Below are 7,992 nucleotides of genomic sequence, written 5' to 3'. Positions count from 1 at the left end.
AAGTATTTAGTGTTGAATTAATCAAGGTCCAATCAGGAGTCAGAAACTGCACAGTGATTTGTAGAGGGAAAATTTAACATAAGAATTATTAACTGCAATATAGGATCATCTATGGAAGAAAGAGAACTCTGGAATATACCCTAGAGATGAACAAAGCTACTCAAGGAAGAAACATCCCTTCCTGAGGCTCAGATGGCAGAGAAGTACACTGAGTTGCTCCAGGCCAGAGCTGGTCAACACTTACTGGACAAGCAGGAGACACTGCTCCAGGGTGCAGGTGGGTAGAAAAGCATGGCCAGGACTAGCAAGCAGAAGAAGCCTCTCTGAAGGGCTGTCAGGCCAGGGCTGAGAAGCCAACCACTGGGGTGCTGGCATGATTCAGTGGGAATCTACTCATTGGAGTGCTGCAAAAATTTGTTAATATAGGTGAATGCCACTGAATGTCTTCCCCAACCCATCCATAGCTGGCAACCAAACAGTTGGAGCAAGGAGGAAAACAGAAAACACTGGTACCTGGGAAGAGAAGCCTCTTCCTCCTGCAGTTTCCCTCTGGTGCCCTCTACTGACGAAGCTTTTAACACCACGTCAGCGCAAAGGAGGAACTGAGGATCCAGATCAACTTTCACAGGTCAAGAAATGGAGTTTGAATCTGGGGCCAAAGGCAACAAATTGCTAACTGGTATAAGTGTTTATCTTTTATGATTGTAAAAATCTTACTGACAGCTGAGCCGTGTAGTGTACTATAATCACTTCTCCTTCCCTACTTGTTTTTTTTGTTTTTTCTTGAATTAATAATTGACTTTGTTGTTTTTGTTTCTTTAATTATCACCAATCCCCAAATTCTCCCCCAAGTTATGTAAATCTCCCCTCCACTGAGGGAGCAATAGTCTCAGTCCTAATTGTGGCAACTTTCAGTACCAGAACCACTAGTTGGGTGAGGAAAGCTGGGCAGCAGAGACCATGGTTATTATTTGAGGAACTTTATGCATCTTCAGCAGGATTCCCCACAATGGCCTTGGGGCCAATTCACAGAGGCCACTGACTCTTTTCTCTACCATCTCCTTTCTTCCCCCGAGGGGTGATCTCGCAAATTCTGTGCCCTCTCCTTCATTAACTCACTGCTCCTGGCTTCTCAGCGTCCCATTTATTAATTAAAACAGAGCAGTAAATGTGGCTGATAAGCATGAACAGTGGAACAACACATTGTATTAAAAACGAGGAGAAGAACAATTGTGACATAATTCAGACCCACGCCATCAACCTCTAACCCCTTGAAAAGGTCTCTGAAACTTTCTGGAATTTCCACAAAAGTCATTCTCTTTGTACTAAACTTTCAACTTCCTTAAGGACTATCATTCTAGATAAACAGACCGTGTCTTATTAAGTTCTATTGCTTTCCTCTTTTAATCACTAGTATCATATCTGAAAAGTATCCCTTGTAACAAATGTATATAATTTCAACTACCTCTCATAGAAAATGTGTGTAATTTCAATCAAACAAAAAATCTATAGTTAGGCTGGTTCTCACCACTACGTAGAATCTTATTTTTATAGTGACATAATTTCTGAGTTTTGAACCACTGATTTAGAAACAGACCTTTGAAATTCAACACATTTGTGGATTGGAAACTACTCATTTTCAAGGTCTGACTGTGAAATAGAAAAATTACTTTCACGGTATTAGTTATAATGTATCCTGTAATATCACACCATATATACAACACATAAATTTATGTATTAACTCAACAAATTTGTATTCCATCTCAAAATTATTTGCATCACAAATGTTTGTTTTGTTGTCATGCACTTTTTACTGCCTGGAAACACAGGGCCAAGACACATAGTAGGAGCTTAAGAAAGGCATTGGATTAAATGGGAATTTTAATCCAATTGAATATTTAACCATTAAAATCACTTTATACGTGTTATTGTACTATGATATACTGTGTTATGTTATTTTAGAATTAGGATTATTAATGTATAATGTACCAGCATTGTGTGTAGTTATAAATTACTGAGCCTGTGTCATAAGATTTAGAACTCGCCTTTCTGCGGTTTGAAGCTTTACCCCTACGCTTCATTCCCAGGCATAAACATTTCATGCTGGCTTGTGCAGAACACTAAGTGGCCCCAACAGATAAAGCCCAAGGTTTTTAAAGTTCAAATATCTAAATAGTTTTCTTCCACGGATAGTGTTTTTCCATTGGTTTTGAAAACCAAATAACTTTAGGATTCAAAGGAATGTGAAAGCTCTAAGTACACATTCATATGGGTTGATGGTAAATTGCTATACACAGAATGCTGTTCAAGCCTGAAATATTAAGGAAACTCATTGTTTCCTTTAAAAAAAAAGTTGGCTTTAGTTGTTGGTCTTTTACTGAATGAATGGATTTTCCAGAAAGACAAAAAGTAATTTCTACAACTAGCAGAGAAAGGGAAGGAGGAAAACTGGTTTCAACAGGCCAGTATTCAGATAATGGCAAATCCAGGACTCCTGTCTGGTTAAAAGCTTATGTCCTTAGAGACTATTTTGAAGCTGTTATTTGAAGAATAAAATGGTAAACAAAGTACTTTAACTGGCAAGAAAACAGAGTCAGAATTTACCCCAAATTATATTCCAGAATGATTAAAATTTGAATGTAAAATAAGGCAAATATATAAAAGTTTAAGAAGAAAGTGTACGTACATGTTTATGTATCTCTGGTGAAAGAGGCCTTGCTAAGCTAACATATCACTGAAGACAAAAGGCATCAAGAATATGATTGACAGATTAGACCACATGAAAATCCAAATTTTTCCTGTTACGGACTGAATGTTTGTGTCTCCATGAAAGCCATAAGTCCTAACCCTCAATGTGATGGTATTTGGAGATGGGACCTTTGGAAGGTAGTTAGGGTTAGATGAGGATCAAGAGGGTGAGGCCCTCATGACCTTTTAAGGAGAGACACCAGAGAGCTTGTTCTCTCCGTGCCGTGTGAGGACACAGCAAGAAGGTAGCCATCGGTGAGCTTGGAAGAAAGCTCTCTCCAGAAACTGACCGTGCTGACACCTTGATCTTGGAGCTCTAACTTCCAGAACTGTGAGAAAATAGATTTCTGTTGTTTAAGGTACCCAGACTATTCTATTTTGTTATGGCAACTCAAGCGGACTAACACACGGCCTAAAGAAAGTTTAAAAACCAGAAATGTGAAGAAAAAGATTTGCAACATATGTAATAAGCAACACGTCTATAATTCCAAAATATATAATTTTTGTGTTACAAATCCACTAGAAAAATACAAATATCTTAATAGCAAAATGAGCAAAGGTCACAGAAGGATAATTTATCAAAGAACTACAGATTGTCAATAAATAAAACATGCTCTATATCATTACTGTGACAGGTAGAAAAATGACCCACCAGAGATGTCATGTCCTAAACCCCAGAACCTGTGACAGCAAAAGAGGTTTTGCAGAAGTGATTAGGGATTTTGAGATGTGATATTATTCTGGGTTATCTGGGTGGTCCCAAAGTAATCACAAGGGTCCTTATAAGTGAAAGAGGGAGGCAGGAGGGTCAGAATCAGAGAAGGAGATGTGAGGAGAGAAGCAGAAGTTAGACTAATGATGGAGGAAGGTGCCACAAGCCAAGGAATGCAGGAGGCTTCTAGAAGAAAGAAATAGATTCTTCTGTTTCAACATAATAAATTTATGTTCTTTTAAGCTACCAAGTTTGTGGTAATTTATTACAGCAGCAATAAGAAAGCAATATAATGACTAATCAAGGAAATAGACATTTAAAAAATGATTTTGCCTTTAGAGCTCTGTAAAGGCAAAGTGTTGGTGTGGGAAACACAGGCACACATATGCTTTTGGTAAGAGTGTAAATTAGTATACCCTTTCAGGAGTCATCTGGCAGTAAGTATCAGATCTTTAAACATGCATACTCTCTGACATAACAATTTTAATTTTCCTTGACTATGTCCTAAAGCACTGGATTTCCAGCTACATTTAGTGATGGAACTCTTTCTTCTCCCCAAATGGAGCAGAGAGATGTGAACCTATGATTGTTGAAGGAAGATTAAGGGCTGAAGCCCTGCAGCCTTCACCTCACCCCTGCAAGAGCCCCTCACGCATTTCCACGGGCTCCATGGAACACACTCTGAGAACCACTGTCCTGGGGGAAGAACTGGACAAGCAAACCAAAGACCCCCCCAAAACACAAGGATGTTTATCACAACATTGTTCATAATTGCAAGAAATTAGAAACCACCTACATGGCCCTCAAAAAAGCGACTTACGGTTTATTTATAAGCACTATAAAATACTGTGTACCTATTAAAAATGATGACATGCAACTATATTGACATGGAAAGAGTTATGCATTTATGGAGTGGGAATAGGCTATAAAATATCTTTGCATGGTAAGGTTCATTTCTCAAATATATACATACAGATATGCATAGAAAAGACGTCTAAGGGGATATAGATCAAAGCATTAACAGGGTTCATCTCTGTGTGGTGGAATTAAGATGAGTTTTGCTTTCTTTTTTACACCTTTATGTATTTTAAAATATGAATACATATTACTTTTATAATCAGAAAAAAATCTGGCTGGGGACTTCCCTGTTGGTACAGTGGTTAAGAATCCACCTTCCAATTCAAGGGACGTGGGTTTGATCGCCGGTCGAGGAACTAAGATCCCCATGCCACAGGGCAACTAAGCCCACGTGCTCTGGAGCGCGCACGCCACAACTAGAGAGAAGCCCATGCACCACAACGAAGAGCCTGTGCGCTGCACCGAAAGATCCTGCATGCCGCAGAGAAGATCCCGCATTCCACAACTAAGACCTAACTCAGCCAAATAAATAAATAAAGAAAAGAAAAAATCTGGCTGTACCTTGAATAACAAGGAGCAGGCAAATGAAAGAATGGCTAGAATATGCGTGGGTTGGGGGGAGCTGAGAGAGGGAGAGAGAGGGAAGTGGTAGACTGAGATAGAAGCAGATATTTAAGGTGAGGACGTTTGAACAAAGCCATCAGTGTTGTATATCTTCCACTTCCCATGCTAACTCCTCTTTCTCCCTTTTCCTTTCTGCTCTGTGCGTGGCGAGCAGAAAGGAAAAGGGGAAAAGAGGCTCCATTCCACTGGGGTAGTAACACTTAAGGTGACTCAATATGGGACTTACTCCAGCACCTTCTTTTCCCCAGTTTCATGCCTAAGAAATGGGGAGCTTTCCTGGTGTCAAGGCACTGGCTGGTGGGATGTCATCGGATGTCACTCCTGGGACACCCCATTGCTCCTCTGTTCTCAGAGAGCAATTCAAGAGTTTCAGTGTTTCCTTCTCCTCCTTCTATGCTGTCCACAGGCACGCAGGTATTGTTCTGCTCTTCCTGTCGTATTCTGGGGTGTAGAAACCTGGGAGGCTGCCTGAGCCCCATCATCACATCATATGTACAGCCACTGCTTCTCTAGGTTCGGCCACTCCCTTAGGGCTTTGCCAGGGAAACATGACACACATCCCACTGCTGCTCCCACACTGACCTTCCATGATGTGTCTTACAGTCTTGCTGGGTCCCAGCTTGTGGTCCAGGCTACAGGGCCTCACTCTTTGGGACCCACCAATACCCACCCTTAAATTGTTCCCCCAGCAGCTCTACTGCCCCCGAGTCTAGGAAAGGTACTTTCTAGTCTGATTGTGGGGAAGCTTTCTCCTTATACATTCTCCTAAATATTTGGTTTAGTAGTTATTTAATCTATGCATGCTCACCTATAAGACCAATTTGATAGTGATAATTGTGAACTTGGTACAAAACCTAATTATATCAAAAAAGTTCAGCATCATGACAGGTGAATATGTAGAGGCTGTTAACAGAGCCATTTTTTTTATTGCCTAATTTTCTCTTTCACACACTTTATACAGTCGGGTGCATCTAAAACTTTGGGGAGAACAGGCTTAAAGTAGACTTACCGTACTTTTTATTAAAAACAATACCATACTAAAGATGCTCAACACTGCTAATGATGAGAGAAATGCAAATCAAAACTACACGGAAGTATCATCTCACACCAATCAGAATGGCCGTCATGAAAAAGTCTAAAAATAATAAATGCTGGAGAGGTTGTGGAGAAAAGGGAACCCTCCTACACTGTTGGTGGGAATGTAAATTGGTACAGCCAGTATGGAGAACAGTATGGAGGTTCCTTAAAAATCTAAAAATAGAGTTATCAAATGACCCAGCAATCCCACTCCCAGGCATATATACAGAAAAGATGAAAACTCTAATTCGAAAAGATACGTGAACCCCAATGTTCACGGCAGCACTATTTACAATAGCCAAGACATGGAAGCAACCTAAATGTCCATCAACAGATGAGTGGATAAAGAAGATGTGGTACATATATATATATATATATATATATATATATATATACACACAATGGAATATTACTCAGCCATAAAAAGAATGAAATAATGCCATTTGCAGCAACACAGATGGACGGAGAGTTTATCATACTGAGTGAAGTAAGTCAGACAGAGAAAGACAAATATCATATGATACAACTTACATGTGGAATCTAAAAAATGATACAAATGGACTTATTTACAAAACAGAAACAGACTCACAGACATAGAAAACAAACTTACGGTTATCAAAGGGGAAAGGGGTGGGGAGGGATAAATTAGGAATTTGGGATTAACAGATACACACTACTATATATAAAGTAGATAAACAATAAGGACCTACTGTATAGCACAAGGAACTGTACTCCATATCTTGTAATAACCCATAATGGAAAAGAATCTGAAATATATATATATATATTCATATATTTGAATCACTTTGATGTACATCTGAAATATTGTAAATCAACTATACTTCAAGTTTAAAAACATACTGTACTTCTACAAATGAAAAACCTGTACATTCCTTCTCTTTCAAAGTAATTTAACCTAAAGTCTCCCAATTTGAGTACGTACAAAAGTCTCACAAATTAGAACTTTTTCAAGTCACTTACTTGGAGATGATCTGCTAGGGCTGCAGATACAATTTTCTGCCACTAGATGTCTCTGAGTCTTAAAGAAGCACAATAATGAAGTCTTCGTCTATTTATACACACAGATCACCTACCTCCCTGTTACAGAGTTTCATAATCCTCTTATGTAATGCAGGGTTGTCAGTTACAGTTAATCATCATTTGGGAAATGGACAGGCGGGCGCCTCAAGAGCTCCATGCCCCCAACACAAGTCCGGAAGTGTTGAGAGATGGGTCTGTTCCTGTGTGACCCTGCAGAAACCCACAACCCTGAGATGTGTCCCTGCGTTGGGCAGGGAAGGCATGGACAAGGAAATCGGGCAGAAGAAACAAGGAGCTGCCTGGGGCATGTGACCAGACGGATGTGGAGACCAAATCCTCCTTTTTCTTACCGCTTGGAACCAGCAGAGGAGCTAGTGGGCTGAGTAGTATCTCAGCCCTGCGTGTCTCCCCTGCCTGCAGGTACTTCTTAAAACCCTGATGCCTGGGACACCTGCCCACCCCTCCTGAACAGGGAACTCAACAGTCAGCAAAAGCCACAGAATGCTCCCCAGCCTCCTTAGCAGCTGTCAGGCCGTCTCATCAGTCTGCTTTCTGTGACATTTACATGGGTGGGTCTGTTAGTCTAGACGGGGACTCCCAGCGGGCGAGGACCCTTCTTCAACTCTGCAGCCCTTACGCCCTGCGCCCAGTGCTTTCACACAGTAGGTGTACCGTGAACATCTGTTGAATCCAAAGTGTGATCGTTGAAGTGTGAGAATGTGAAATTATTCTCTGCTGAGTTTTTGAATCTTAAGAAAATAGCTCAGATCCTCCTCTAAGAGAAATCGCCTTTAATGAAGGCACCCCACCACCCCCATAGTTATTTGGAGGCTGATTTAAGCAGCTTTTGAAAGCCTAGCATTTCAGCACAAGGGTTAAGGGTATGAACTCTGGAGTGAGATCGGGGTAGATCTCAGCTCCAGTATTTATTA

General features: G+C 40.4%; 1 long non-coding RNA gene across 1 annotated transcript in view; it reads left to right on the top strand.

Moving 5' to 3' along the window:
* The window catches only part of LOC307176211, an 8,757-nt gene extending 7,812 nt beyond the window's left edge, over nt 1–945 (top strand). The window contains exons 2-3 of the long non-coding RNA XR_013824645.1: nt 104–277; nt 465–945. This is a non-coding gene — a long non-coding RNA (uncharacterized lncRNA). The remainder of the gene's footprint in view (nt 1–103; nt 278–464) is intronic.
* Nucleotides 946–7,992: the final 7,047 nt, after the last annotated feature.

Source organism: Stenella coeruleoalba (genome assembly GCF_951394435.1).
Source record: "Stenella coeruleoalba genome assembly, chromosome: 17".
Taxonomy (NCBI): Eukaryota; Metazoa; Chordata; class Mammalia; order Artiodactyla; family Delphinidae; genus Stenella; species Stenella coeruleoalba.
Note: the sequence above shows the minus strand (reverse complement) of the source record. Positions and strands in the feature narration are given on the sequence as shown.